A 26,984-nucleotide genomic window follows, 5' to 3' on the forward strand; every position below is an offset into this window, starting at 1 on the left:
TGATCCTCTGGTTGAAAGCAGTTCTTGTAGCAACATCTCAAGGATTTTGTTGAGCAACCTGTTTTCAAAGGGTCATGTACAAATTCTTGCAATGCAAAGTCCATGTGTCATCAATCTGGCATAATGTATGGGCGACAGTGCTACCCGAATTCGTAGTATGAGCTGTCAGTGTCCAAAGACATCAATGTCGGAGCTGGGCTCAGGTCCTGCAAGTCAAGCAGCAGTGTTCCAAATTCTTTAACAACATCAGTGGGTCATTTCCAGTTAAATTCTGGGGAATTGCTCCCTGAGAGGGCAGAGGCAGACAAGATGGGAAGAATGTTGAAGGAATCCCCAGCTGACACTTGACATACATTGTGTGAATCTGGAATTCATTTAATTGTGACCAAAATATTGCAATCTTTAGCTGGTTCCTTCGATGCTTTCTTTTATCTGTCTATCTTGCATTCCATGTGATGTTACATTTCATTAAATCTGTCGAATTGCATCAGAAGGAACAAAAACGGCTTCAGAAAAAGCTGCAGGATTACTGTGCGGTTTATCAAAGTTGCTTTTCAGTTGTGTGATGGTGGTGCAGTGGTAAGCATGGTTGCCTTCCAAGCAGTTGACCTGGGTTCGATTCCCAGCCATCACATTTGTCAATTTCTACTTGAGGTTGAAATGAACTTCTGATGCCTCTGGTTGCAAGCAGTTCTTACAGCAGCATCTCAAGGATTTTTGTTGAGCAACCTGTTTTTAAAGGGTCATGCACAAATGCTTGCAATGCAAAGTCTGCGTGTCATCAAACTGTCATAATGTGCTGGCACCAGTGCTACCTGAATTCATACTATGAGTTGTCAATCACCAAATACATCAATGTCGGAGCTGGGCTCAGGCCCTGCAAGTCAAGCAGCAGTGTTTCAAATTCCTCAACAACATAAGTGAGTCATTTCCAGTTCAATTCTGGGGAATTGCTCCCTGAGTGGGCAGAGGCACACAAAATGGGAAGAATGTTGAAGGAATCCCCACTTGACACTTGACATACATTGTGTGAATCTGGAATTCATTTTATTGTCACCAAAATATTGCAATTTTTAGCTGGTTCCTTCGATGCTTTCTTTTATCTGTCTATCTTGCATTACATGTGATGTTACATTTCATCAAATCTGTCGAATTGCATCAGAAGGAACAAAAACTGCTTCAGAAAAAGCTGCAGGATTACTGTGCGGTTTATCAAAGTGGCTTTTCAGTTGTGTGATGGTGGTGCAGTGGTAAGCATGCTTGCCTTTCAAGCAGTTGACCTGGGTTTGATTCCCAGCCATTACATTTGTCATTTTTAATTGAGGATGAAATGATCCTCTGGTTGAAAGCAGTTCTTCTCGCAACATCTCAAGGATTTTGTTGAGCAACCTGTTTTCAAAGGGTCATGTACAAATTCTTGCAATGCAAAGTCCATGTGTCATCAATCTGGCATAATGTATGGGCGACAGTGCTACCCGAATTCGTAGTATGAGCTGTCAGTGTCCAAAGACATCAATGTCGGAGCTGGGCTCAGGTCCTGCAAGTCAAGCAGCAGTGTTCCAAATTCTTTAACAACATCAGTGAGTCATTTCCAGTTAAATTCTGGGGAATTGATCCCTGAGAGGGCAGAGGCAGACAAGATGGGAAGAATGTTGAAGGAATCCCCAGCTGACACTTGACATACATTGTGTGAATCTGGAATTCATTTAATTGTGACCAAAATATTGCAATCTTTAGCTGGTTCCTTCGATGCTTTCTTTTATCTGTCTATCTTGCATTACATGTGATGTTACATTTCATTAAATCTGTCGAATTGCATCAGAAGGAACAAAAACGGCTTCAGAAAAAGCTGCAGGATTACTGTGCGGTTTATCAAAGTTGCTTTTTAGTTGTGTGATGGTGGTGCAGTGGTAAGCATGGTTGCCTTCCAAGCAGTTGACCTGGGTTCGATTCCCAGCCATCACATTTGTCAATTTCTACTTGAGGTTGAAATGAACTTCTGATGCCTCTGGTTGCAAGCAGTTCTTACAGCAGCATCTCAAGGATTTTTGTTGAGCAACCTGTTTTTAAAGGGTCATGCACAAATGCTTGCAATGCAAAGTCTGCGTGTCATCAAACTGTCATAATGTGCTGGCACCAGTGCTACCTGAATTCATACTATGAGTTGTCAATCACCAAATACATCAATGTCGGAGCTGGGCTCAGGCCCTGCAAGTCAAGCAGCAGTGTTTCAAATTCCTCAACAACATAAGTGAGTCATTTCCAGTTCAATTCTGGGGAATTGCTCCCTGAGTGGGCAGAGGCACACAAAATGGGAAGAATGTTGAAGGAATCCCCACTTGACACTTGACATACATTGTGTGAATCTGGAATTCATTTTATTGTCACCAAAATATTGCAATTTTTAGCTGGTTCCTTCGATGCTTTCTTTTATCTGTCTATCTTGCATTACATGTGATGTTACATTTCATCAAATCTGTCGAATTGCATCAGAAGGAACAAAAACTGCTTCAGAAAAAGCTGCAGGATTACTGTGCGGTTTATCAAAGTTGCTTTTCAGTTGTGTGATGGTGGTGCAGTGGTAAGCATGGTTGCCTTTCAAGCAGTTGACCTGGGTTTGATTCCCAGCCATTACATTTGTCATTTTTAATTGAGGATGAAATGATCCTCTGGTTGAAAGCAGTTCTTTTCGCAACATCTCAAGGATTTTGTTGAGCAACCTGTTTTCAAAGGGTCATGTACAAATTCTTGCAATGCAAAGTCCATGTGTCATCAATCTGTCATAATGTATGGGCGACAGTGCTACCCGAATTCGTAGTATGAGCTGTCAGTGTCCAAAGACATCAATGTCGGAGCTGGGCTCAGGTCCTGCAAGTCAAGCAGCAGTGTTCCAAATTCTTTAACAACATCAGTGAGTCATTTCCAGTTAAATTCTGGGGAATTGCTCCCTGAGAGGGCAGAGGCAGACAAGATGGGAAGAATGTTGAAGGAATCCCCAGCTGACACTTGACATACATTGTGTGAATCTGGAATTCATTTAATTGTGACCAAAATATTGCAATCTTTAGCTGGTTCCTTCGATGCTTTCTTTTATCTGTCTATCTTGCATTCCATGTGATGTTACATTTCATTAAATCTGTCGAATTGCATCAGAAGGAACAAAAACGGCTTCAGAAAAAGCTGCAGGATTACTGTGCGGTTTATCAAAGTTGCTTTTCAGTTGTGTGATGGTGGTGCAGTGGTAAGCATGGTTGCCTTCCAAGCAGTTGACCTGGGTTCGATTCCCAGCCATCACATTTGTCAATTTCTACTTGAGGTTGAAATGAACTTCTGATGCCTCTGGTTGCAAGCAGGTCTTACAGCAGCATCTCAAGGATTTTTGTTGAGCAACCTGTTTTTAAAGGGTCATGCACAAATGCTTGCAATGCAAAGTCTGCGTGTCATCAAACTGTCATAATGTGCTGGCACCAGTGCTACCTGAATTCATACTATGAGTTGTCAATCACCAAATACATCAATGTCGGAGCTGGGCTCAGGCCCTGCAAGTCAAGCAGCAGTGTTTCAAATTCCTCAACAACATAAGTGAGTCATTTCCAGTTCAATTCTGGGGAATTGCTCCCTGAGTGGGCAGAGGCACACAAAATGGGAAGAATGTTGAAGGAATCCCCACTTGACACTTGACATACATTGTGTGAATCTGGAATTCATTTTATTGTCACCAAAATATTGCAATTTTTAGCTGGTTCCTTCGATGCTTTCTTTTATCTGTCTATCTTGCATTACATGTGATGTTACATTTCATCAAATCTGTCGAATTGCATCAGAAGGAACAAAAACTGCTTCAGAAAAAGCTGCAGGATTACTGTGCGGTTTATCAAAGTTGCTTTTCAGTTGTGTGATGGTGGTGCAGTGGTAAGCATGGTTGCCTTCCAAGCAGTTGACCTGGGTTGGATTCCCAGCCATCACATTTGTCAATTTCTACTTGAGGTTGAAATGAACTTCTGATGCCTCTGGTTGCAAGCAGTTCTTACAGCAGCATCTCAAGGATTTTTGTTGAGCAACCTGTTTTTAAAGGGTCATGCACAAATGCTTGCAATGCAAAGTCTGCGTGTCATCAAACTGTCATAATGTGCTGGCACCAGTGCTACCTGAATTCATACTATGAGTTGTCAATCACCAAATACATCAATGTCGGAGCTGGGCTCAGGCCCTGCAAGTCAAGCAGCAGTGTTTCAAATTCCTCAACAACATAAGTGAGTCATTTCCAGTTCAATTCTGGGGAATTGCTCCCTGAGTGGGCAGAGGCACACAAAATGGGAAGAATGTTGAAGGAATCCCCACTTGACACTTGACATACATTGTGTGAATCTGGAATTCATTTTATTGTCACCAAAATATTGCAATTTTTAGCTGGTTCCTTCGATGCTTTCTTTTATCTGTCTATCTTGCATTACATGTGATGTTACATTTCATCAAATCTGTCGAATTGCATCAGAAGGAACAAAAACTGCTTCAGAAAAAGCTGCAGGATTACTGTGCGGTTTATCAAAGTTGCTTTTCAGTTGTGTGATGGTGGTGCAGTGGTAAGCATGGTTGCCTTCCAAGCAGTTGACCTGGGTTCGATTCCCAGCCATCACATTTGTCAATTTCTACTTGAGGTTGAAATGAACTTCTGATGCCTCTGGTTGCAAGCAGTTCTTACAGCAGCATCTCAAGGATTTTTGTTGAGCAACCTGTTTTTAAAGGGTCATGCACAAATGCTTGCAATGCAAAGTCTGCGTGTCATCAAACTGTCATAATGTGCTGGCACCAGTGCTACCTGAATTCATACTATGAGTTGTCAATCACCAAATACATCAATGTCGGAGCTGGGCTCAGGCCCTGCAAGTCAAGCAGCAGTGTTTCAAATTCCTCAACAACATAAGTGAGTCATTTCCAGTTCAATTCTGGGGAATTGCTCCCTGAGTGGGCAGAGGCACACAAAATGGGAAGAATGTTGAAGGAATCCCCACTTGACACTTGACATACATTGTGTGAATCTGGAATTCATTTTATTGTCACCAAAATATTGCAATTTTTAGCTGGTTCCTTCGATGCTTTCTTTTATCTGTCTATCTTGCATTACATGTGATGTTACATTTCATCAAATCTGTCGAATTGCATCAGAAGGAACAAAAACTGCTTCAGAAAAAGCTGCAGGATTACTGTGCGGTTTATCAAAGTTGCTTTTCAGTTGTGTGATGGTGGTGCAGTGGTAAGCATGGTTGCCTTTCAAGCAGTTGACCTGGGTTTGATTCCCAGCCATTACATTTGTCATTTTTAATTGAGGATGAAATGATCCTCTGGTTGAAAGCAGTTCTTTTCGCAACATCTCAAGGATTTTGTTGAGCAACCTGTTTTCAAAGGGTCATGTACAAATTCTTGCAATGCAAAGTCCATGTGTCATCAATCTGTCATAATGTATGGGCGACAGTGCTACCCGAATTCGTAGTATGAGCTGTCAGTGTCCAAAGACATCAATGTCGGAGCTGGGCTCAGGTCCTGCAAGTCAAGCAGCAGTGTTCCAAATTCTTTAACAACATCAGTGAGTCATTTCCAGTTAAATTCTGGGGAATTGCTCCCTGAGAGGGCAGAGGCAGACAAGATGGGAAGAATGTTGAAGGAATCCCCAGCTGACACTTGACATACATTGTGTGAATCTGGAATTCATTTAATTGTGACCAAAATATTGCAATCTTTAGCTGGTTCCTTCGATGCTTTCTTTTATCTGTCTATCTTGCATTCCATGTGATGTTACATTTCATTAAATCTGTCGAATTGCATCAGAAGGAACAAAAACGGCTTCAGAAAAAGCTGCAGGATTACTGTGCGGTTTATCAAAGTTGCTTTTCAGTTGTGTGATGGTGGTGCAGTGGTAAGCATGGTTGCCTTCCAAGCAGTTGACCTGGGTTCGATTCCCAGCCATCACATTTGTCAATTTCTACTTGAGGTTGAAATGAACTTCTGATGCCTCTGGTTGCAAGCAGGTCTTACAGCAGCATCTCAAGGATTTTTGTTGAGCAACCTGTTTTTAAAGGGTCATGCACAAATGCTTGCAATGCAAAGTCTGCGTGTCATCAAACTGTCATAATGTGCTGGCACCAGTGCTACCTGAATTCATACTATGAGTTGTCAATCACCAAATACATCAATGTCGGAGCTGGGCTCAGGCCCTGCAAGTCAAGCAGCAGTGTTTCAAATTCCTCAACAACATAAGTGAGTCATTTCCAGTTCAATTCTGGGGAATTGCTCCCTGAGTGGGCAGAGGCACACAAAATGGGAAGAATGTTGAAGGAATCCCCACTTGACACTTGACATACATTGTGTGAATCTGGAATTCATTTTATTGTCACCAAAATATTGCAATTTTTAGCTGGTTCCTTCGATGCTTTCTTTTATCTGTCTATCTTGCATTACATGTGATGTTACATTTCATCAAATCTGTCGAATTGCATCAGAAGGAACAAAAACTGCTTCAGAAAAAGCTGCAGGATTACTGTGCGGTTTATCAAAGTTGCTTTTCAGTTGTGTGATGGTGGTGCAGTGGTAAGCATGGTTGCCTTCCAAGCAGTTGACCTGGGTTGGATTCCCAGCCATCACATTTGTCAATTTCTACTTGAGGTTGAAATGAACTTCTGATGCCTCTGGTTGCAAGCAGTTCTTACAGCAGCATCTCAAGGATTTTTGTTGAGCAACCTGTTTTTAAAGGGTCATGCACAAATGCTTGCAATGCAAAGTCTGCGTGTCATCAAACTGTCATAATGTGCTGGCACCAGTGCTACCTGAATTCATACTATGAGTTGTCAATCACCAAATACATCAATGTCGGAGCTGGGCTCAGGCCCTGCAAGTCAAGCAGCAGTGTTTCAAATTCCTCAACAACATAAGTGAGTCATTTCCAGTTCAATTCTGGGGAATTGCTCCCTGAGTGGGCAGAGGCACACAAAATGGGAAGAATGTTGAAGGAATCCCCACTTGACACTTGACATACATTGTGTGAATCTGGAATTCATTTTATTGTCACCAAAATATTGCAATTTTTAGCTGGTTCCTTCGATGCTTTCTTTTATCTGTCTATCTTGCATTACATGTGATGTTACATTTCATCAAATCTGTCGAATTGCATCAGAAGGAACAAAAACTGCTTCAGAAAAAGCTGCAGGATTACTGTGCGGTTTATCAAAGTTGCTTTTCAGTTGTGTGATGGTGGTGCAGTGGTAAGCATGGTTGCCTTCCAAGCAGTTGACCTGGGTTGGATTCCCAGCCATCACATTTGTCAATTTCTACTTGAGGTTGAAATGAACTTCTGATGCCTCTGGTTGCAAGCAGTTCTTACAGCAGCATCTCAAGGATTTTTGTTGAGCAACCTGTTTTTAAAGGGTCATGCACAAATGCTTGCAATGCAAAGTCTGCGTGTCATCAAACTGTCATAATGTGCTGGCACCAGTGCTACCTGAATTCATACTATGAGTTGTCAATCACCAAATACATCAATGTCGGAGCTGGGCTCAGGCCCTGCAAGTCAAGCAGCAGTGTTTCAAATTCCTCAACAACATAAGTGAGTCATTTCCAGTTCAATTCTGGGGAATTGCTCCCTGAGTGGGCAGAGGCACACAAAATGGGAAGAATGTTGAAGGAATCCCCACTTGACACTTGACATACATTGTGTGAATCTGGAATTCATTTTATTGTCACCAAAATATTGCAATTTTTAGCTGGTTCCTTCGATGCTTTCTTTTATCTGTCTATCTTGCATTACATGTGATGTTACATTTCATCAAATCTGTCGAATTGCATCAGAAGGAACAAAAACTGCTTCAGAAAAAGCTGCAGGATTACTGTGCGGTTTATCAAAGTTGCTTTTCAGTTGTGTGATGGTGGTGCAGTGGTAAGCATGGTTGCCTTCCAAGCAGTTGACCTGGGTTCGATTCCCAGCCATCACATTTGTCAATTTCTACTTGAGGTTGAAATGAACTTCTGATGCCTCTGGTTGCAAGCAGTTCTTACAGCAGCATCTCAAGGATTTTTGTTGAGCAACCTGTTTTTAAAGGGTCATGCACAAATGCTTGCAATGCAAAGTCTGCGTGTCATCAAACTGTCATAATGTGCTGGCACCAGTGCTACCTGAATTCATACTATGAGTTGTCAATCACCAAATACATCAATGTCGGAGCTGGGCTCAGGCCCTGCAAGTCAAGCAGCAGTGTTTCAAATTCCTCAACAACATAAGTGAGTCATTTCCAGTTCAATTCTGGGGAATTGCTCCCTGAGTGGGCAGAGGCACACAAAATGGGAAGAATGTTGAAGGAATCCCCACTTGACACTTGACATACATTGTGTGAATCTGGAATTCATTTTATTGTCACCAAAATATTGCAATTTTTAGCTGGTTCCTTCGATGCTTTCTTTTATCTGTCTATCTTGCATTACATGTGATGTTACATTTCATCAAATCTGTCGAATTGCATCAGAAGGAACAAAAACTGCTTCAGAAAAAGCTGCAGGATTACTGTGCGGTTTATCAAAGTTGCTTTTCAGTTGTGTGATGGTGGTGCAGTGGTAAGCATGGTTGCCTTTCAAGCAGTTGACCTGGGTTTGATTCCCAGCCATTACATTTGTCATTTTTAATTGAGGATGAAATGATCCTCTGGTTGAAAGCAGTTCTTTTCGCAACATCTCAAGGATTTTGTTGAGCAACCTGTTTTCAAAGGGTCATGTACAAATTCTTGCAATGCAAAGTCCATGTGTCATCAATCTGTCATAATGTATGGGCGACAGTGCTACCCGAATTCGTAGTATGAGCTGTCAGTGTCCAAAGACATCAATGTCGGAGCTGGGCTCAGGTCCTGCAAGTCAAGCAGCAGTGTTCCAAATTCTTTAACAACATCAGTGAGTCATTTCCAGTTAAATTCTGGGGAATTGCTCCCTGAGAGGGCAGAGGCAGACAAGATGGGAAGAATGTTGAAGGAATCCCCAGCTGACACTTGACATACATTGTGTGAATCTGGAATTCATTTAATTGTGACCAAAATATTGCAATCTTTAGCTGGTTCCTTCGATGCTTTCTTTTATCTGTCTATCTTGCATTCCATGTGATGTTACATTTCATTAAATCTGTCGAATTGCATCAGAAGGAACAAAAACGGCTTCAGAAAAAGCTGCAGGATTACTGTGCGGTTTATCAAAGTTGCTTTTCAGTTGTGTGATGGTGGTGCAGTGGTAAGCATGGTTGCCTTCCAAGCAGTTGACCTGGGTTCGATTCCCAGCCATCACATTTGTCAATTTCTACTTGAGGTTGAAATGAACTTCTGATGCCTCTGGTTGCAAGCAGGTCTTACAGCAGCATCTCAAGGATTTTTGTTGAGCAACCTGTTTTTAAAGGGTCATGCACAAATGCTTGCAATGCAAAGTCTGCGTGTCATCAAACTGTCATAATGTGCTGGCACCAGTGCTACCTGAATTCATACTATGAGTTGTCAATCACCAAATACATCAATGTCGGAGCTGGGCTCAGGCCCTGCAAGTCAAGCAGCAGTGTTTCAAATTCCTCAACAACATAAGTGAGTCATTTCCAGTTCAATTCTGGGGAATTGCTCCCTGAGTGGGCAGAGGCACACAAAATGGGAAGAATGTTGAAGGAATCCCCACTTGACACTTGACATACATTGTGTGAATCTGGAATTCATTTTATTGTCACCAAAATATTGCAATTTTTAGCTGGTTCCTTCGATGCTTTCTTTTATCTGTCTATCTTGCATTACATGTGATGTTACATTTCATCAAATCTGTCGAATTGCATCAGAAGGAACAAAAACTGCTTCAGAAAAAGCTGCAGGATTACTGTGCGGTTTATCAAAGTTGCTTTTCAGTTGTGTGATGGTGGTGCAGTGGTAAGCATGGTTGCCTTCCAAGCAGTTGACCTGGGTTGGATTCCCAGCCATCACATTTGTCAATTTCTACTTGAGGTTGAAATGAACTTCTGATGCCTCTGGTTGCAAGCAGTTCTTACAGCAGCATCTCAAGGATTTTTGTTGAGCAACCTGTTTTTAAAGGGTCATGCACAAATGCTTGCAATGCAAAGTCTGCGTGTCATCAAACTGTCATAATGTGCTGGCACCAGTGCTACCTGAATTCATACTATGAGTTGTCAATCACCAAATACATCAATGTCGGAGCTGGGCTCAGGCCCTGCAAGTCAAGCAGCAGTGTTTCAAATTCCTCAACAACATAAGTGAGTCATTTCCAGTTCAATTCTGGGGAATTGCTCCCTGAGTGGGCAGAGGCACACAAAATGGGAAGAATGTTGAAGGAATCCCCACTTGACACTTGACATACATTGTGTGAATCTGGAATTCATTTTATTGTCACCAAAATATTGCAATTTTTAGCTGGTTCCTTCGATGCTTTCTTTTATCTGTCTATCTTGCATTACATGTGATGTTACATTTCATCAAATCTGTCGAATTGCATCAGAAGGAACAAAAACTGCTTCAGAAAAAGCTGCAGGATTACTGTGCGGTTTATCAAAGTTGCTTTTCAGTTGTGTGATGGTGGTGCAGTGGTAAGCATGGTTGCCTTTCAAGCAGTGGACCTGGGTTTGATTCCCAGCCATTACATTTGTCATTTTTAATTGAGGATGAAATGATCCTCTGGTTGAAAGCAGTTCTTTTCGCAACATCTCAAGGATTTTGTTGAGCAACCTGTTTTCAAAGGGTCATGTACAAATTCTTGCAATGCAAAGTCCATGTGTCATCAATCTGTCATAATGTATGGGCGACAGTGCTACCCGAATTCGTAGTATGAGCTGTCAGTGTCCAAAGACATCAATGTCGGAGCTGGGCTCAGGTCCTGCAAGTCAAGCAGCAGTGTTCCAAATTCTTTAACAACATCAGTGAGTCATTTCCAGTTAAATTCTGGGGAATTGCTCCCTGAGAGGGCAGAGGCAGACAAGATGGGAAGAATGTTGAAGGAATCCCCAGCTGACACTTGACATACATTGTGTGAATCTGGAATTCATTTAATTGTGACCAAAATATTGCAATCTTTAGCTGGTTCCTTCGATGCTTTCTTTTATCTGTCTATCTTGCATTCCATGTGATGTTACATTTCATTAAATCTGTCGAATTGCATCAGAAGGAACAAAAACGGCTTCAGAAAAAGCTGCAGGATTACTGTGCGGTTTATCAAAGTTGCTTTTCAGTTGTGTGATGGTGGTGCAGTGGTAAGCATGGTTGCCTTCCAAGCAGTTGACCTGGGTTCGATTCCCAGCCATCACATTTGTCAATTTCTACTTGAGGTTGAAATGAACTTCTGATGCCTCTGGTTGCAAGCAGTTCTTACAGCAGCATCTCAAGGATTTTTGTTGAGCAACCTGTTTTTAAAGGGTCATGCACAAATGCTTGCAATGCAAAGTCTGCGTGTCATCAAACTGTCATAATGTGCTGGCACCAGTGCTACCTGAATTCATACTATGAGTTGTCAATCACCAAATACATCAAGGTCGGAGCTGGGCTCAGGCCCTGCAAGTCAAGCAGCAGTGTTTCAAATTCCTCAACAACATAAGTGAGTCATTTCCAGTTCAATTCTGGGGAATTGCTCCCTGAGTGGGCAGAGGCACACAAAATGGGAAGAATGTTGAAGGAATCCCCACTTGACACTTGACATACATTGTGTGAATCTGGAATTCATTTTATTGTCACCAAAATATTGCAATTTTTAGCTGGTTCCTTCGATGCTTTCTTTTATCTGTCTATCTTGCATTACATGTGATGTTACATTTCATCAAATCTGTCGAATTGCATCAGAAGGAACAAAAACTGCTTCAGAAAAAGCTGCAGGATTACTGTGCGGTTTATCAAAGTTGCTTTTCAGTTGTGTGATGGTGGTGCAGTGGTAAGCATGGTTGCCTTTCAAGCAGTTGACCTGGGTTTGATTCCCAGCCATTACATTTGTCATTTTTAATTGAGGATGAAATGATCCTCTGGTTGAAAGCAGTTCTTATAGCAACATCTCAAGGATTTTGTTGAGCAACCTGTTTTCAAAGGGTCATGTACAAATTCTTGCAATGCAAAGTCCATGTGTCATCAATCTGTCATAATGTATGGGCGACAGTGCTACCCGAATTCGTAGTATGAGCTGTCAGTGTCCAAAGACATCAATGTCGGAGCTGGGCTCAGGTCCTGCAAGTCAAGCAGCAGTGTTCCAAATTCTTTAACAACATCAGTGAGTCATTTCCAGTTAAATTCTGGGGAATTGCTCCCTGAGAGGGCAGAGGCAGACAAGATGGGAAGAATGTTGAAGGAATCCCCAGCTGACACTTGACATACATTGTGTGAATCTGGAATTCATTTAATTGTGACCAAAATATTGCAATCTTTAGCTGGTTCCTTCGATGCTTTCTTTTATCTGTCTATCTTGCATTCCATGTGATGTTACATTTCATTAAATCTGTCGAATTGCATCAGAAGGAACAAAAACGGCTTCAGAAAAAGCTGCAGGATTACTGTGCGGTTTATCAAAGTTGCTTTTCAGTTGTGTGATGGTGGTGCAGTGGTAAGCATGGTTGCCTTCCAAGCAGTTGACCTGGGTTTGATTCCCAGCCATCACATTTGTCAATTTCTACTTGAGGTTGAAATGAACTTCTGATGCCTCTGGTTGCAAGCAGTTCTTACAGCAGCATCTCAAGGATTTTTGTTGAGCAACCTGTTTTTAAAGGGTCATGCACAAATGCTTGCAATGCAAAGTCTGCGTGTCATCAAACTGTCATAATGTGCTGGCACCAGTGCTACCTGAATTCATACTATGAGTTGTCAATCACCAAATACATCAATGTCGGAGCTGGGCTCAGGCCCTGCAAGTCAAGCAGCAGTGTTTCAAATTCCTCAACAACATAAGTGAGTCATTTCCAGTTCAATTCTGGGGAATTGCTCCCTGAGTGGGCAGAGGCACACAAAATGGGAAGAATGTTGAAGGAATCCCCACTTGACACTTGACATACATTGTGTGAATCTGGAATTCATTTTATTGTCACCAAAATATTGCAATTTTTAGCTGGTTCCTTCGATGCTTTCTTTTATCTGTCTATCTTGCATTACATGTGATGTTACATTTCATCAAATCTGTCGAATTGCATCAGAAGGAACAAAAACTGCTTCAGAAAAAGCTGCAGGATTACTGTGCGGTTTATCAAAGTTGCTTTTCAGTTGTGTGATGGTGGTGCAGTGGTAAGCATGGTTGCCTTTCAAGCAGTGGACCTGGGTTTGATTCCCAGCCATTACATTTGTCATTTTTAATTGAGGATGAAATGATCCTCTGGTTGAAAGCAGTTCTTTTCGCAACATCTCAAGGATTTTGTTGAGCAACCTGTTTTCAAAGGGTCATGTACAAATTCTTGCAATGCAAAGTCCATGTGTCATCAATCTGTCATAATGTATGGGCGACAGTGCTACCCGAATTCGTAGTATGAGCTGTCAGTGTCCAAAGACATCAATGTCGGAGCTGGGCTCAGGTCCTGCAAGTCAAGCAGCAGTGTTCCAAATTCTTTAACAACATCAGTGAGTCATTTCCAGTTAAATTCTGGGGAATTGCTCCCTGAGAGGGCAGAGGCAGACAAGATGGGAAGAATGTTGAAGGAATCCCCAGCTGACACTTGACATACATTGTGTGAATCTGGAATTCATTTAATTGTGACCAAAATATTGCAATCTTTAGCTGGTTCCTTCGATGCTTTCTTTTATCTGTCTATCTTGCATTCCATGTGATGTTACATTTCATTAAATCTGTCGAATTGCATCAGAAGGAACAAAAACGGCTTCAGAAAAAGCTGCAGGATTACTGTGCGGTTTATCAAAGTTGCTTTTCAGTTGTGTGATGGTGGTGCAGTGGTAAGCATGGTTGCCTTCCAAGCAGTTGACCTGGGTTCGATTCCCAGCCATCACATTTGTCAATTTCTACTTGAGGTTGAAATGAACTTCTGATGCCTCTGGTTGCAAGCAGTTCTTACAGCAGCATCTCAAGGATTTTTGTTGAGCAACCTGTTTTTAAAGGGTCATGCACAAATGCTTGCAATGCAAAGTCTGCGTGTCATCAAACTGTCATAATGTGCTGGCACCAGTGCTACCTGAATTCATACTATGAGTTGTCAATCACCAAATACATCAAGGTCGGAGCTGGGCTCAGGCCCTGCAAGTCAAGCAGCAGTGTTTCAAATTCCTCAACAACATAAGTGAGTCATTTCCAGTTCAATTCTGGGGAATTGCTCCCTGAGTGGGCAGAGGCACACAAAATGGGAAGAATGTTGAAGGAATCCCCACTTGACACTTGACATACATTGTGTGAATCTGGAATTCATTTTATTGTCACCAAAATATTGCAATTTTTAGCTGGTTCCTTCGATGCTTTCTTTTATCTGTCTATCTTGCATTACATGTGATGTTACATTTCATCAAATCTGTCGAATTGCATCAGAAGGAACAAAAACTGCTTCAGAAAAAGCTGCAGGATTACTGTGCGGTTTATCAAAGTTGCTTTTCAGTTGTGTGATGGTGGTGCAGTGGTAAGCATGGTTGCCTTTCAAGCAGTTGACCTGGGTTTGATTCCCAGCCATTACATTTGTCATTTTTAATTGAGGATGAAATGATCCTCTGGTTGAAAGCAGTTCTTATAGCAACATCTCAAGGATTTTGTTGAGCAACCTGTTTTCAAAGGGTCATGTACAAATTCTTGCAATGCAAAGTCCATGTGTCATCAATCTGTCATAATGTATGGGCGACAGTGCTACCCGAATTCGTAGTATGAGCTGTCAGTGTCCAAAGACATCAATGTCGGAGCTGGGCTCAGGTCCTGCAAGTCAAGCAGCAGTGTTCCAAATTCTTTAACAACATCAGTGAGTCATTTCCAGTTAAATTCTGGGGAATTGCTCCCTGAGAGGGCAGAGGCAGACAAGATGGGAAGAATGTTGAAGGAATCCCCAGCTGACACTTGACATACATTGTGTGAATCTGGAATTCATTTAATTGTGACCAAAATATTGCAATCTTTAGCTGGTTCCTTCGATGCTTTCTTTTATCTGTCTATCTTGCATTCCATGTGATGTTACATTTCATTAAATCTGTCGAATTGCATCAGAAGGAACAAAAACGGCTTCAGAAAAAGCTGCAGGATTACTGTGCGGTTTATCAAAGTTGCTTTTCAGTTGTGTGATGGTGGTGCAGTGGTAAGCATGGTTGCCTTCCAAGCAGTTGACCTGGGTTTGATTCCCAGCCATCACATTTGTCAATTTCTACTTGAGGTTGAAATGAACTTCTGATGCCTCTGGTTGCAAGCAGTTCTTACAGCAGCATCTCAAGGATTTTTGTTGAGCAACCTGTTTTTAAAGGGTCATGCACAAATGCTTGCAATGCAAAGTCTGCGTGTCATCAAACTGTCATAATGTGCTGGCACCAGTGCTACCTGAATTCATACTATGAGTTGTCAATCACCAAATACATCAATGTCGGAGCTGGGCTCAGGCCCTGCAAGTCAAGCAGCAGTGTTTCAAATTCCTCAACAACATAAGTGAGTCATTTCCAGTTCAATTCTGGGGAATTGCTCCCTGAGTGGGCAGAGGCACACAAAATGGGAAGAATGTTGAAGGAATCCCCACTTGACACTTGACATACATTGTGTGAATCTGGAATTCATTTTATTGTCACCAAAATATTGCAATTTTTAGCTGGTTCCTTCGATGCTTTCTTTTATCTGTCTATCTTGCATTACATGTGATGTTACATTTCATCAAATCTGTCGAATTGCATCAGAAGGAACAAAAACTGCTTCAGAAAAAGCTGCAGGATTACTGTGCGGTTTATCAAAGTGGCTTTTCAGTTGTGTGATGGTGGTGCAGTGGTAAGCATGGTTGCCTTTCAAGCAGTTGACCTGGGTTTGATTCCCAGCCATTACATTTGTCATTTTTAATTGAGGATGAAATGATCCTCTGGTTGAAAGCAGTTCTTATAGCAACATCTCAAGGATTTTGTTGAGCAACCTGTTTTCAAAGGGTCATGTACAAATTCTTGCAATGCAAAGTCCGTGTGTCATCAATCTGGCATAATGTATGGGCGACAGTGCTACCCGAATTCGTAGTATGAGCTGTCAGTGTCCAAAGACATCAATGTCGGAGCTGGGCTCAGGTCCTGCAAGTCAAGCAGCAGTGTTCCAAATTCTTTAACAACATCAGTGAGTCATTTCCAGTTAAATTCTGGGGAATTGATCCCTGAGAGGGCAGAGGCAGACAAGATGGGAAGAATGTTGAAGGAATCCCCAGCTGACACTTGACATACATTGTGTGAATCTGGAATTCATTTAATTGTGACCAAAATATTGCAATCTTTAGCTGGTTCCTTCGATGCTTTCTTTTATCTGTCTATCTTGCATTACATGTGATGTTACATTTCATTAAATCTGTCGAATTGCATCAGAAGGAACAAAAACGGCTTCAGAAAAAGCTGCAGGATTACTGTGCGTTTTATCAAAGTTGCTTTTTAGTTGTGTGATGGTGGTGCAGTGGTAAGCATGGTTGCCTTCCAAGCAGTTGACCTGGGTTCGATTCCCAGCCATCACATTTGTCAATTTCTACTTGAGGTTGAAATGAACTTCTGATGCCTCTGGTTGCAAGCAGTTCTTACAGCAGCATCTCAAGGATTTTTGTTGAGCAACCTGTTTTTAAAGGGTCATGCACAAATGCTTGCAATGCAAAGTCTGCGTGTCATCAAACTGTCATAATGTGCTGGCACCAGTGCTACCTGAATTCATACTATGAGTTGTCAATCACCAAATACATCAATGTCGGAGTTGGGCTCAGGCCCTGCAAGTCAAGCAGCAGTGTTTCAAATTCCTCAACAACATAAGTGAGTCATTTCCAGTTCAATTCTGGGGAATTGCTCCCTGAGTGGGCAGAGGCACACAAAATGGGAAGAATGTTGAAGGAATCCCCACTTGACACTTGACATACATTGTGTGAATCTGGAATTCATTTTATTGTCACCAAAATATTGCAATTTTTAGCTGGTTCCTTCGATGCTTTCTTTTATCTGTCTATCTTGCATTACATGTGATGTTACATTTCATCAAATCTGTCGAATTGCATCAGAAGGAACAAAAACTGCTTCAGAAAAAGCTGCAGGATTACTGTGCGGTTTATCAAAGTTGCTTTTCAGTTGTGTGATGGTGGTGCAGTGGTAAGCATGGTTGCCTTTCAAGCAGTTGACCTGGGTTTGATTCCCAGCCATTACATTTGTCATTTTTAATTGAGGATGAAATGATCCTCTGGTTGAAAGCAGTTCTTATAGCAACATCTCAAGGATTTTGTTGAGCAACCTGTTTTCAAAGGGTCATGTACAAATTCTTGCAATGCAAAGTCCATGTGTCATCAATCTGGCATAATGTATGGGCGACAGTGCTACCCGAATTCGTAGTATGAGCTGTCAGTGTCCAAAGACATCAATGTCGGAGCTGGGCTCAGGTCCTGCAAGTCAAGCAGCAGTGTTCCAAATTCTTTAACAACATCAGTGAGTCATTTCCAGTTAAATTCTGGGGAATTGCTCCCTGAGAGGGCAGAGGCAGACAAGATGGGAAGAATGTTGAAGGAATCCCCAGCTGACACTTGACATACATTGTGTGAATCTGGAATTCATTTAATTGTGACCAAAATATTGCAATCTTTAGCTGGTTCCTTCGATGCTTTCTTTTATCTGTCTATCTTGCATTCCATGTGATGTTACATTTCATTAAATCTGTCGAATTGCATCAGAAGGAACAAAAACGGCTTCAGAAAAAGCTGCAGGATTACTGTGCGGTTTATCAAAGTTGCTTTTCAGTTGTGTGATGGTGGTGCAGTGGTAAGCATGGTTGCCTTCCAAGCAGTTGACCTGGGTTCGATTCCCAGCCATCACATTTGTCAATTTCTACTTGAGGTTGAAATGAACTTCTGATGCCTCTGGTTGCAAGCAGTTCTTACAGCAGCATCTCAAGGATTTTTGTTGAGCAACCTGTTTTTAAAGGGTCATGCACAAATGCTTGCAATGCAAAGTCTGCGTGTCATCAAACTGTCATAATGTGCTGGCACCAGTGCTACCTGAATTCATACTATGAGTTGTCAATCACCAAATACATCAATGTCGGAGCTGGGCTCAGGCCCTGCAAGTCAAGCAGCAGTGTTTCAAATTCCTCAACAACATAAGTGAGTCATTTCCAGTTCAATTCTGGGGAATTGCTCCCTGAGTGGGCAGAGGCACACAAAATGGGAAGAATGTTGAAGGAATCCCCACTTGACACTTGACATACATTGTGTGAATCTGGAATTCATTTTATTGTCACCAAAATATTGCAATTTTTAGCTGGTTCCTTCGATGCTTTCTTTTATCTGTCTATCTTGCATTACATGTGATGTTACATTTCATCAAATCTGTCGAATTGCATCAGAAGGAACAAAAACTGCTTCAGAAAAAGCTGCAGGATTACTGTGCGGTTTATCAAAGTTGCTTTTCAGTTGTGTGATGGTGGTGCAGTGGTAAGCATGGTTGCCTTTCAAGCAGTTGACCTGGGTTTGATTCCCAGCCATTACATTTGTCATTTTTAATTGAGGATGAAATGATCCTCTGGTTGAAAGCAGTTCTTTTCGCAACATCTCAAGGATTTTGTTGAGCAACCTGTTTTCAAAGGGTCATGTACAAATTCTTGCAATGCAAAGTCCATGTGTCATCAATCTGGCATAATGTATGGGCGACAGTGCTACCCGAATTCGTAGTATGAGCTGTCAGTGTCCAAAGACATCAATGTCGGAGCTGGGCTCAGGTCCTGCAAGTCAAGCAGCAGTGTTCCAAATTCTTTAACAACATCAGTGAGTCATTTCCAGTTAAATTCTGGGGAATTGCTCCCTGAGAGGGCAGAGGCAGACAAGATGGGAAGAATGTTGAAGGAATCCCCAGCTGACACTTGACATACATTGTGTGAATCTGGAATTCATTTAATTGTGACCAAAATATTGCAATCTTTAGCTGGTTCCTTCGATGCTTTCTTTTATCTGTCTATCTTGCATTCCATGTGATGTTACATTTCATTAAATCTGTCGAATTGCATCAGAAGGAACAAAAACGGCTTCAGAAAAAGCTGCAGGATTACTGTGCGGTTTATCAAAGTTGCTTTTCAGTTGTGTGATGGTGGTGCAGTGGTAAGCATGGTTGCCTTCCAAGCAGTTGACCTGGGTTCGATTCCCAGCCATCACATTTGTCAATTTCTACTTGAGGTTGAAATGAACTTCTGATGCCTCTGGTTGCAAGCAGTTCTTACAGCAGCATCTCAAGGATTTTTGTTGAGCAACCTGTTTTTAAAGGGTCATGCACAAATGCTTGCAATGCAAAGTCTGCGTGTCATCAAACTGTCATAATGTGCTGGCACCAGTGCTACCTGAATTCATACTATGAGTTGTCAATCACCAAATACATCAATGTCGGAGCTGGGCTCAGGCCCTGCAAGTCAAGCAGCAGTGTTTCAAATTCCTCAACAACATAAGTGAGTCATTTCCAGTTCAATTCTGGGGAATTGCTCCCTGAGTGGGCAGAGGCACACAAAATGGGAAGAATGTTGAAGGAATCCCCACTTGACACTTGACATACATTGTGTGAATCTGGAATTCATTTTATTGTCACCAAAATATTGCAATTTTTAGCTGGTTCCTTCGATGCTTTCTTTTATCTGTCTATCTTGCATTACATGTGATGTTACATTTCATCAAATCTGTCGAATTGCATCAGAAGGAACAAAAACTGCTTCAGAAAAAGCTGCAGGATTACTGTGCGGTTTATCAAAGTTGCTTTTCAGTTGTGTGATGGTGGTGCAGTGGTAAGCATGGTTGCCTTTCAAGCAGTGGACCTGGGTTTGATTCCCAGCCATTACATTTGTCATTTTTAATTGAGGATGAAATGATCCTCTGGTTGAAAGCAGTTCTTTTCGCAACATCTCAAGGATTTTGTTGAGCAACCTGTTTTCAAAGGGTCATGTACAAATTCTTGCAATGCAAAGTCCATGTGTCATCAATCTGTCATAATGTATGGGCGACAGTGCTACCCGAATTCGTAGTATGAGCTGTCAGTGTCCAAAGACATCAATGTCGGAGCTGGGCTCAGGTCCTGCAAGTCAAGCAGCAGTGTTCCAAATTCTTTAACAACATCAGTGAGTCATTTCCAGTTAAATTCTGGGGAATTGCTCCCTGAGAGGGCAGAGGCAGACAAGATGGGAAGAATGTTGAAGGAATCCCCAGCTGACACTTGACATACATTGTGTGAATCTGGAATTCATTTAATTGTGACCAAAATATTGCAATCTTTAGCTGGTTCCTTCGATGCTTTCTTTTATCTGTCTATCTTGCATTCCATGTGATGTTACATTTCATTAAATCTGTCGAATTGCATCAGAAGGAACAAAAACGGCTTCAGAAAAAGCTGCAGGATTACTGTGCGGTTTATCAAAGTTGCTTTTCAGTTGTGTGATGGTGGTGCAGTGGTAAGCATGGTTGCCTTCCAAGCAGTTGACCTGGGTTCGATTCCCAGCCATCACATTTGTCAATTTCTACTTGAGGTTGAAATGAACTTCTGATGCCTCTGGTTGCAAGCAGTTCTTACAGCAGCATCTCAAGGATTTTTGTTGAGCAACCTGTTTTTAAAGGGTCATGCACAAATGCTTGCAATGCAAAGTCTGCGTGTCATCAAACTGTCATAATGTGCTGGCACCAGTGCTACCTGAATTCATACTATGAGTTGTCAATCACCAAATACATCAAGGTCGGAGCTGGGCTCAGGCCCTGCAAGTCAAGCAGCAGTGTTTCAAATTCCTCAACAACATAAGTGAGTCATTTCCAGTTCAATTCTGGGGAATTGCTCCCTGAGTGGGCAGAGGCACACAAAATGGGAAGAATGTTGAAGGAATCCCCACTTGACACTTGACATACATTGTGTGAATCTGGAATTCATTTTATTGTCACCAAAATATTGCAATTTTTAGCTGGTTCCTTCGATGCTTTCTTTTATCTGTCTATCTTGCATTACATGTGATGTTACATTTCATCAAATCTGTCGAATTGCATCAGAAGGAACAAAAACTGCTTCAGAAAAAGCTGCAGGATTACTGTGCGGTTTATCAAAGTTGCTTTTCAGTTGTGTGATGGTGGTGCAGTGGTAAGCATGGTTGCCTTTCAAGCAGTTGACCTGGGTTTGATTCCCAGCCATTACATTTGTCATTTTTAATTGAGGATGAAATGATCCTCTGGTTGAAAGCAGTTCTTTTCGCAACATCTCAAGGATTTTGTTGAGCAACCTGTTTTCAAAGGGTCATGTACAAATTCTTGCAATGCAAAGTCCATGTGTCATCAATCTGTCATAATGTATGGGCGACAGTGCTACCCGAATTCGTAGTATGAGCTGTCAGTGTCCAAAGACATCAATGTCGGAGCTGGGCTCAGGTCCTGCAAGTCAAGCAGCAGTGTTCCAAATTCTTTAACAACATCAGTGAGTCATTTCCAGTTAAATTCTGGGGAATTGCTCCCTGAGAGGGCAGAGGCAGACAAGATGGGAAGAATGTTGAAGGAATCCCCAGCTGACACTTGACATACATTGTGTGAATCTGGAATTCATTTAATTGTGACCAAAATATTGCAATCTTTAGCTGGTTCCTTCGATGCTTTCTTTTATCTGTCTATCTTGCATTCCATGTGATGTTACATTTCATTAAATCTGTCGAATTGCATCAGAAGGAACAAAAACGGCTTCAGAAAAAGCTGCAGGATTACTGTGCGGTTTATCAAAGTTGCTTTTCAGTTGTGTGATGGTGGTGCAGTGGTAAGCATGGTTGCCTTCCAAGCAGTTGACCTGGGTTTGATTCCCAGCCATCACATTTGTCAATTTCTACTTGAGGTTGAAATGAACTTCTGATGCCTCTGGTTGCAAGCAGTTCTTACAGCAGCATCTCAAGGATTTTTGTTGAGCAACCTGTTTTTAAAGGGTCATGCACAAATGCTTGCAATGCAAAGTCTGCGTGTCATCAAACTGTCATAATGTGCTGGCACCAGTGCTACCTGAATTCATACTATGAGTTGTCAATCACCAAATACATCAATGTCGGAGCTGGGCTCAGGCCCTGCAAGTCAAGCAGCAGTGTTTCAAATTCCTCAACAACATAAGTGAGTCATTTCCAGTTCAATTCTGGGGAATTGCTCCCTGAGTGGGCAGAGGCACACAAAATGGGAAGAATGTTGAAGGAATCCCCACTTGACACTTGACATACATTGTGTGAATCTGGAATTCATTTTATTGTCACCAAAATATTGCAATTTTTAGCTGGTTCCTTCGATGCTTTCTTTTATCTGTCTATCTTGCATTACATGTGATGTTACATTTCATCAAATCTGTCGAATTGCATCAGAAGGAACAAAAACTGCTTCAGAAAAAGCTGCAGGATTACTGTGCGGTTTATCAAAGTGGCTTTTCAGTTGTGTGATGGTGGTGCAGTGGTAAGCATGGTTGCCTTTCAAGCAGTTGACCTGGGTTTGATTCCCAGCCATTACATTTGTCATTTTTAATTGAGGATGAAATGATCCTCTGGTTGAAAGCAGTTCTTATAGCAACATCTCAAGGATTTTGTTGAGCAACCTGTTTTCAAAGGGTCATGTACAAATTCTTGCAATGCAAAGTCCGTGTGTCATCAATCTGGCATAATGTATGGGCGACAGTGCTACCCGAATTCGTAGTATGAGCTGTCAGTGTCCAAAGACATCAATGTCGGAGCTGGGCTCAGGTCCTGCAAGTCAAGCAGCAGTGTTCCAAATTCTTTAACAACATCAGTGAGTCATTTCCAGTTAAATTCTGGGGAATTGATCCCTGAGAGGGCAGAGGCAGACAAGATGGGAAGAATGTTGAAGGAATCCCCAGCTGACACTTGACATACATTGTGTGAATCTGGAATTCATTTAATTGTGACCAAAATATTGCAATCTTTAGCTGGTTCCTTCGATGCTTTCTTTTATCTGTCTATCTTGCATTACATGTGATGTTACATTTCATTAAATCTGTCGAATTGCATCAGAAGGAACAAAAACGGCTTCAGAAAAAGCTGCAGGATTACTGTGCGTTTTATCAAAGTTGCTTTTTAGTTGTGTGATGGTGGTGCAGTGGTAAGCATGGTTGCCTTCCAAGCAGTTGACCTGGGTTCGATTCCCAGCCATCACATTTGTCAATTTCTACTTGAGGTTGAAATGAACTTCTGATGCCTCTGGTTGCAAGCAGTTCTTACAGCAGCATCTCAAGGATTTTTGTTGAGCAACCTGTTTTTAAAGGGTCATGCACAAATGCTTGCAATGCAAAGTCTGCGTGTCATCAAACTGTCATAATGTGCTGGCACCAGTGCTACCTGAATTCATACTATGAGTTGTCAATCACCAAATACATCAATGTCGGAGTTGGGCTCAGGCCCTGCAAGTCAAGCAGCAGTGTTTCAAATTCCTCAACAACATAAGTGAGTCATTTCCAGTTCAATTCTGGGGAATTGCTCCCTGAGTGGGCAGAGGCACACAAAATGGGAAGAATGTTGAAGGAATCCCCACTTGACACTTGACATACATTGTGTGAATCTGGAATTCATTTTATTGTCACCAAAATATTGCAATTTTTAGCTGGTTCCTTCGATGCTTTCTTTTATCTGTCTATCTTGCATTACATGTGATGTTACATTTCATCAAATCTGTCGAATTGCATCAGAAGGAACAAAAACTGCTTCAGAAAAAGCTGCAGGATTACTGTGCGGTTTATCAAAGTTGCTTTTCAGTTGTGTGATGGTGGTGCAGTGGTAAGCATGGTTGCCTTTCAAGCAGTTGACCTGGGTTTGATTCCCAGCCATTACATTTGTCATTTTTAATTGAGGATGAAATGATCCTCTGGTTGAAAGCAGTTCTTATAGCAACATCTCAAGGATTTTGTTGAGCAACCTGTTTTCAAAGGGTCATGTACAAATTCTTGCAATGCAAAGTCCATGTGTCATCAATCTGGCATAATGTATGGGCGACAGTGCTACCCGAATTCGTAGTATGAGCTGTCAGTGTCCAAAGACATCAATGTCGGAGCTGGGCTCAGGTCCTGCAAGTCAAGCAGCAGTGTTCCAAATTCTTTAACAACATCAGTGAGTCATTTCCAGTTAAATTCTGGGGAATTGATCCCTGAGAGGGCAGAGGCAGACAAGATGGGAAGAATGTTGAAGGAATCCCCAGCTGACACTTGACATACATTGTGTGAATCTGGAATTCATTTAATTGTGACCAAAATATTGCAATCTTTAGCTGGTTCCTTCGATGCTTTCTTTTATCTGTCTATCTTGCATTCCATGTGATGTTACATTTCATTAAATCTGTCGAATTGCATCAGAAGGAACAAAAACGGCTTCAGAAAAAGCTGCAGGATTACTGTGCGGTTTATCAAAGTTGCTTTTCAGTTGTGTGATGGTGGTGCAGTGGTAAGCATGGTTGCCTTCCAAGCAGTTGACCTGGGTTCGATTCCCAGCCATCACATTTGTCAATTTCTACTTGAGGTTGAAATGAACTTCTGATGCCTCTGGTTGCAAGCAGTTCTTACAGCAGCATCTCAAGGATTTTTGTTGAGCAACCTGTTTTTAAAGGGTCATGCACAAATGCTTGCAATGCAAAGTCTGCGTGTCATCAAACTGTCATAATGTGCTGGCACCAGTGCTACCTGAATTCATACTATGAGTTGTCAATCACCAAATACATCAATGTCGGAGCTGGGCTCAGGCCCTGCAAGTCAAGCAGCAGTGTTTCAAATTCCTCAACAACATAAGTGAGTCATTTCCAGTTCAATTCTGGGGAATTGCTCCCTGAGTGGGCAGAGGCACACAAAATGGGAAGAATGTTGAAGGAATCCCCACTTGACACTTGACATACATTGTGTGAATCTGGAATTCATTTTATTGTCACCAAAATATTGCAATTTTTAGCTGGTTCCTTCGATGCTTTCTTTTATCTGTCTATCTTGCATTACATGTGATGTTACATTTCATCAAATCTGTCGAATTGCATCAGAAGGAACAAAAACTGCTTCAGAAAAAGCTGCAGGATTACTGTGCGGTTTATCAAAGTTGCTTTTCAGTTGTGTGATGGTGGTGCAGTGGTAAGCATGGTTGCCTTTCAAGCAGTTGACCTGGGTTTGATTCCCAGCCATTACATTTGTCATTTTTAATTGAGGATGAAATGATCCTCTGGTTGAAAGCAGTTCTTTTCGCAACATCTCAAGGATTTTGTTGAGCAACCTGTTTTCAAAGGGTCATGTACAAATTCTTGCAATGCAAAGTCCATGTGTCATCAATCTGGCATAATGTATGGGCGACAGTGCTACCCGAATTCGTAGTATGAGCTGTCAGTGTCCAAAGACATCAATGTCGGAGCTGGGCTCAGGTCCTGCAAGTCAAGCAGCAGTGTTCCAAATTCTTTAACAACATCAGTGAGTCATTTCCAGTTAAATTCTGGGGAATTGCTCCCTGAGAGGGCAGAGGCAGACAAGATGGGAAGAATGTTGAAGGAATCCCCAGCTGACACTTGACATACATTGTGTGAATCTGGAATTCATTTAATTGTGACCAAAATATTGCAATCTTTAGCTGGTTCCTTCGATGCTTTCTTTTATCTGTCTATCTTGCATTCCATGTGATGTTACATTTCATTAAATCTGTCGAATTGCATCAGAAGGAACAAAAACGGCTTCAGAAAAAGCTGCAGGATTACTGTGCGGTTTATCAAAGTTGCTTTTCAGTTGTGTGATGGTGGTGCAGTGGTAAGCATGGTTGCCTTCCAAGCAGTTGACCTGGGTTCGATTCCCAGCCATCACATTTGTCAATTTCTACTTGAGGTTGAAATGAACTTCTGATGCCTCTGGTTGCAAGCAGTTCTTACAGCAGCATCTCAAGGATTTTTGTTGAGCAACCTGTTTTTAAAGGGTCATGCACAAATGCTTGCAATGCAAAGTCTGCGTGTCATCAAACTGTCATAATGTGCTGGCACCAGTGCTACCTGAATTCATACTATGAGTTGTCAATCACCAAATACATCAATGTCGGAGCTGGGCTCAGGCCCTGCAAGTCAAGCAGCAGTGTTTCAAATTCCTCAACAACATAAGTGAGTCATTTCCAGTTCAATTCTGGGGAATTGCTCCCTGAGTGGGCAGAGGCACACAAAATGGGAAGAATGTTGAAGGAATCCCCACTTGACACTTGACATACATTGTGTGAATCTGGAATTCATTTTATTGTCACCAAAATATTGCAATTTTTAGCTGGTTCCTTCGATGCTTTCTTTTATCTGTCTATCTTGCATTACATGTGATGTTACATTTCATCAAATCTGTCGAATTGCATCAGAAGGAACAAAAACTGCTTCAGAAAAAGCTGCAGGATTACTGTGCGGTTTATCAAAGTTGCTTTTCAGTTGTGTGATGGTGGTGCAGTGGTAAGCATGGTTGCCTTTCAAGCAGTTGACCTGGGTTTGATTCCCAGCCATTACATTTGTCATTTTTAATTGAGGATGAAATGATCCTCTGGTTGAAAGCAGTTCTTTTCGCAACATCTCAAGGATTTTGTTGAGCAACCTGTTTTCAAAGGGTCATGTACAAATTCTTGCAATGCAAAGTCCATGTGTCATCAATCTGGCATAATGTATGGGCGACAGTGCTACCCGAATTCGTAGTATGAGCTGTCAGTGTCCAAAGACATCAATGTCGGAGCTGGGCTCAGGTCCTGCAAGTCAAGCAGCAGTGTTCCAAATTCTTTAACAACATCAGTGAGTCATTTCCAGTTAAATTCTGGGGAATTGATCCCTGAGAGGGCAGAGGCAGACAAGATGGGAAGAATGTTGAAGGAAT

The 26,984-nt window shown here is 41.8% G+C and overlaps 40 non-coding genes across 40 annotated transcripts; all 40 read left to right on the forward strand.

Annotated features, from left to right (window-relative positions):
• Window positions 1-562: 562 nt before the first annotated feature.
• trnag-ucc (transfer RNA glycine (anticodon UCC)) lies at window positions 563-634 on the forward strand. The gene has a single exon. It is a non-coding gene; the product is annotated as a tRNA-Gly (tRNA).
• A 599-nt stretch (window positions 635-1,233) lies between these two features.
• trnae-uuc (transfer RNA glutamic acid (anticodon UUC)) lies at window positions 1,234-1,305 on the forward strand. Its single transcript has one exon. It is a non-coding gene; the product is annotated as a tRNA-Glu (tRNA).
• Window positions 1,306-1,893: 588 nt separating this feature from the next.
• Window positions 1,894-1,965, forward strand: trnag-ucc (transfer RNA glycine (anticodon UCC)). The gene has a single exon. It is a non-coding gene; the product is annotated as a tRNA-Gly (tRNA).
• Window positions 1,966-2,564: 599 nt separating this feature from the next.
• On the forward strand, window positions 2,565-2,636 carry trnae-uuc (transfer RNA glutamic acid (anticodon UUC)). Its single transcript has one exon. It is a non-coding gene; the product is annotated as a tRNA-Glu (tRNA).
• Window positions 2,637-3,224: 588 nt separating this feature from the next.
• trnag-ucc (transfer RNA glycine (anticodon UCC)) lies at window positions 3,225-3,296 on the forward strand. Its single transcript has one exon. It is a non-coding gene; the product is annotated as a tRNA-Gly (tRNA).
• A 599-nt stretch (window positions 3,297-3,895) lies between these two features.
• trnag-ucc (transfer RNA glycine (anticodon UCC)) lies at window positions 3,896-3,967 on the forward strand. Its single transcript has one exon. It is a non-coding gene; the product is annotated as a tRNA-Gly (tRNA).
• A 599-nt stretch (window positions 3,968-4,566) lies between these two features.
• On the forward strand, window positions 4,567-4,638 carry trnag-ucc (transfer RNA glycine (anticodon UCC)). The gene has a single exon. It is a non-coding gene; the product is annotated as a tRNA-Gly (tRNA).
• A 599-nt stretch (window positions 4,639-5,237) lies between these two features.
• Window positions 5,238-5,309, forward strand: trnae-uuc (transfer RNA glutamic acid (anticodon UUC)). The gene has a single exon. It is a non-coding gene; the product is annotated as a tRNA-Glu (tRNA).
• A 588-nt stretch (window positions 5,310-5,897) lies between these two features.
• Window positions 5,898-5,969, forward strand: trnag-ucc (transfer RNA glycine (anticodon UCC)). Its single transcript has one exon. It is a non-coding gene; the product is annotated as a tRNA-Gly (tRNA).
• A 599-nt stretch (window positions 5,970-6,568) lies between these two features.
• Window positions 6,569-6,640, forward strand: trnag-ucc (transfer RNA glycine (anticodon UCC)). The gene has a single exon. It is a non-coding gene; the product is annotated as a tRNA-Gly (tRNA).
• Window positions 6,641-7,239: 599 nt separating this feature from the next.
• trnag-ucc (transfer RNA glycine (anticodon UCC)) lies at window positions 7,240-7,311 on the forward strand. The gene has a single exon. It is a non-coding gene; the product is annotated as a tRNA-Gly (tRNA).
• A 599-nt stretch (window positions 7,312-7,910) lies between these two features.
• trnag-ucc (transfer RNA glycine (anticodon UCC)) lies at window positions 7,911-7,982 on the forward strand. Its single transcript has one exon. It is a non-coding gene; the product is annotated as a tRNA-Gly (tRNA).
• Window positions 7,983-8,581: 599 nt separating this feature from the next.
• Window positions 8,582-8,653, forward strand: trnae-uuc (transfer RNA glutamic acid (anticodon UUC)). The gene has a single exon. It is a non-coding gene; the product is annotated as a tRNA-Glu (tRNA).
• A 588-nt stretch (window positions 8,654-9,241) lies between these two features.
• Window positions 9,242-9,313, forward strand: trnag-ucc (transfer RNA glycine (anticodon UCC)). The gene has a single exon. It is a non-coding gene; the product is annotated as a tRNA-Gly (tRNA).
• A 599-nt stretch (window positions 9,314-9,912) lies between these two features.
• trnag-ucc (transfer RNA glycine (anticodon UCC)) lies at window positions 9,913-9,984 on the forward strand. Its single transcript has one exon. It is a non-coding gene; the product is annotated as a tRNA-Gly (tRNA).
• A 599-nt stretch (window positions 9,985-10,583) lies between these two features.
• Window positions 10,584-10,655, forward strand: trnae-uuc (transfer RNA glutamic acid (anticodon UUC)). Its single transcript has one exon. It is a non-coding gene; the product is annotated as a tRNA-Glu (tRNA).
• Window positions 10,656-11,243: 588 nt separating this feature from the next.
• trnag-ucc (transfer RNA glycine (anticodon UCC)) lies at window positions 11,244-11,315 on the forward strand. The gene has a single exon. It is a non-coding gene; the product is annotated as a tRNA-Gly (tRNA).
• Window positions 11,316-11,914: 599 nt separating this feature from the next.
• On the forward strand, window positions 11,915-11,986 carry trnae-uuc (transfer RNA glutamic acid (anticodon UUC)). The gene has a single exon. It is a non-coding gene; the product is annotated as a tRNA-Glu (tRNA).
• Window positions 11,987-12,574: 588 nt separating this feature from the next.
• Window positions 12,575-12,646, forward strand: trnag-ucc (transfer RNA glycine (anticodon UCC)). The gene has a single exon. It is a non-coding gene; the product is annotated as a tRNA-Gly (tRNA).
• A 599-nt stretch (window positions 12,647-13,245) lies between these two features.
• Window positions 13,246-13,317, forward strand: trnae-uuc (transfer RNA glutamic acid (anticodon UUC)). Its single transcript has one exon. It is a non-coding gene; the product is annotated as a tRNA-Glu (tRNA).
• Window positions 13,318-13,905: 588 nt separating this feature from the next.
• Window positions 13,906-13,977, forward strand: trnag-ucc (transfer RNA glycine (anticodon UCC)). The gene has a single exon. It is a non-coding gene; the product is annotated as a tRNA-Gly (tRNA).
• Window positions 13,978-14,576: 599 nt separating this feature from the next.
• trnae-uuc (transfer RNA glutamic acid (anticodon UUC)) lies at window positions 14,577-14,648 on the forward strand. The gene has a single exon. It is a non-coding gene; the product is annotated as a tRNA-Glu (tRNA).
• A 588-nt stretch (window positions 14,649-15,236) lies between these two features.
• Window positions 15,237-15,308, forward strand: trnag-ucc (transfer RNA glycine (anticodon UCC)). Its single transcript has one exon. It is a non-coding gene; the product is annotated as a tRNA-Gly (tRNA).
• Window positions 15,309-15,907: 599 nt separating this feature from the next.
• On the forward strand, window positions 15,908-15,979 carry trnae-uuc (transfer RNA glutamic acid (anticodon UUC)). The gene has a single exon. It is a non-coding gene; the product is annotated as a tRNA-Glu (tRNA).
• A 588-nt stretch (window positions 15,980-16,567) lies between these two features.
• Window positions 16,568-16,639, forward strand: trnag-ucc (transfer RNA glycine (anticodon UCC)). The gene has a single exon. It is a non-coding gene; the product is annotated as a tRNA-Gly (tRNA).
• A 599-nt stretch (window positions 16,640-17,238) lies between these two features.
• On the forward strand, window positions 17,239-17,310 carry trnae-uuc (transfer RNA glutamic acid (anticodon UUC)). Its single transcript has one exon. It is a non-coding gene; the product is annotated as a tRNA-Glu (tRNA).
• A 588-nt stretch (window positions 17,311-17,898) lies between these two features.
• Window positions 17,899-17,970, forward strand: trnag-ucc (transfer RNA glycine (anticodon UCC)). The gene has a single exon. It is a non-coding gene; the product is annotated as a tRNA-Gly (tRNA).
• Window positions 17,971-18,569: 599 nt separating this feature from the next.
• Window positions 18,570-18,641, forward strand: trnae-uuc (transfer RNA glutamic acid (anticodon UUC)). Its single transcript has one exon. It is a non-coding gene; the product is annotated as a tRNA-Glu (tRNA).
• A 588-nt stretch (window positions 18,642-19,229) lies between these two features.
• trnag-ucc (transfer RNA glycine (anticodon UCC)) lies at window positions 19,230-19,301 on the forward strand. The gene has a single exon. It is a non-coding gene; the product is annotated as a tRNA-Gly (tRNA).
• Window positions 19,302-19,900: 599 nt separating this feature from the next.
• Window positions 19,901-19,972, forward strand: trnae-uuc (transfer RNA glutamic acid (anticodon UUC)). The gene has a single exon. It is a non-coding gene; the product is annotated as a tRNA-Glu (tRNA).
• Window positions 19,973-20,560: 588 nt separating this feature from the next.
• trnag-ucc (transfer RNA glycine (anticodon UCC)) lies at window positions 20,561-20,632 on the forward strand. Its single transcript has one exon. It is a non-coding gene; the product is annotated as a tRNA-Gly (tRNA).
• Window positions 20,633-21,231: 599 nt separating this feature from the next.
• Window positions 21,232-21,303, forward strand: trnae-uuc (transfer RNA glutamic acid (anticodon UUC)). The gene has a single exon. It is a non-coding gene; the product is annotated as a tRNA-Glu (tRNA).
• A 588-nt stretch (window positions 21,304-21,891) lies between these two features.
• trnag-ucc (transfer RNA glycine (anticodon UCC)) lies at window positions 21,892-21,963 on the forward strand. The gene has a single exon. It is a non-coding gene; the product is annotated as a tRNA-Gly (tRNA).
• Window positions 21,964-22,562: 599 nt separating this feature from the next.
• trnae-uuc (transfer RNA glutamic acid (anticodon UUC)) lies at window positions 22,563-22,634 on the forward strand. The gene has a single exon. It is a non-coding gene; the product is annotated as a tRNA-Glu (tRNA).
• Window positions 22,635-23,222: 588 nt separating this feature from the next.
• Window positions 23,223-23,294, forward strand: trnag-ucc (transfer RNA glycine (anticodon UCC)). The gene has a single exon. It is a non-coding gene; the product is annotated as a tRNA-Gly (tRNA).
• A 599-nt stretch (window positions 23,295-23,893) lies between these two features.
• trnae-uuc (transfer RNA glutamic acid (anticodon UUC)) lies at window positions 23,894-23,965 on the forward strand. Its single transcript has one exon. It is a non-coding gene; the product is annotated as a tRNA-Glu (tRNA).
• Window positions 23,966-24,553: 588 nt separating this feature from the next.
• trnag-ucc (transfer RNA glycine (anticodon UCC)) lies at window positions 24,554-24,625 on the forward strand. The gene has a single exon. It is a non-coding gene; the product is annotated as a tRNA-Gly (tRNA).
• Window positions 24,626-25,224: 599 nt separating this feature from the next.
• On the forward strand, window positions 25,225-25,296 carry trnae-uuc (transfer RNA glutamic acid (anticodon UUC)). The gene has a single exon. It is a non-coding gene; the product is annotated as a tRNA-Glu (tRNA).
• A 588-nt stretch (window positions 25,297-25,884) lies between these two features.
• On the forward strand, window positions 25,885-25,956 carry trnag-ucc (transfer RNA glycine (anticodon UCC)). The gene has a single exon. It is a non-coding gene; the product is annotated as a tRNA-Gly (tRNA).
• A 599-nt stretch (window positions 25,957-26,555) lies between these two features.
• On the forward strand, window positions 26,556-26,627 carry trnae-uuc (transfer RNA glutamic acid (anticodon UUC)). The gene has a single exon. It is a non-coding gene; the product is annotated as a tRNA-Glu (tRNA).
• Window positions 26,628-26,984: the final 357 nt, after the last annotated feature.

The sequence above is a fragment of the Pristiophorus japonicus genome, chromosome 19, assembly GCF_044704955.1.
Source record: "Pristiophorus japonicus isolate sPriJap1 chromosome 19, sPriJap1.hap1, whole genome shotgun sequence".
In the NCBI taxonomy this organism is placed as follows: domain Eukaryota; kingdom Metazoa; phylum Chordata; class Chondrichthyes; family Pristiophoridae; genus Pristiophorus; species Pristiophorus japonicus.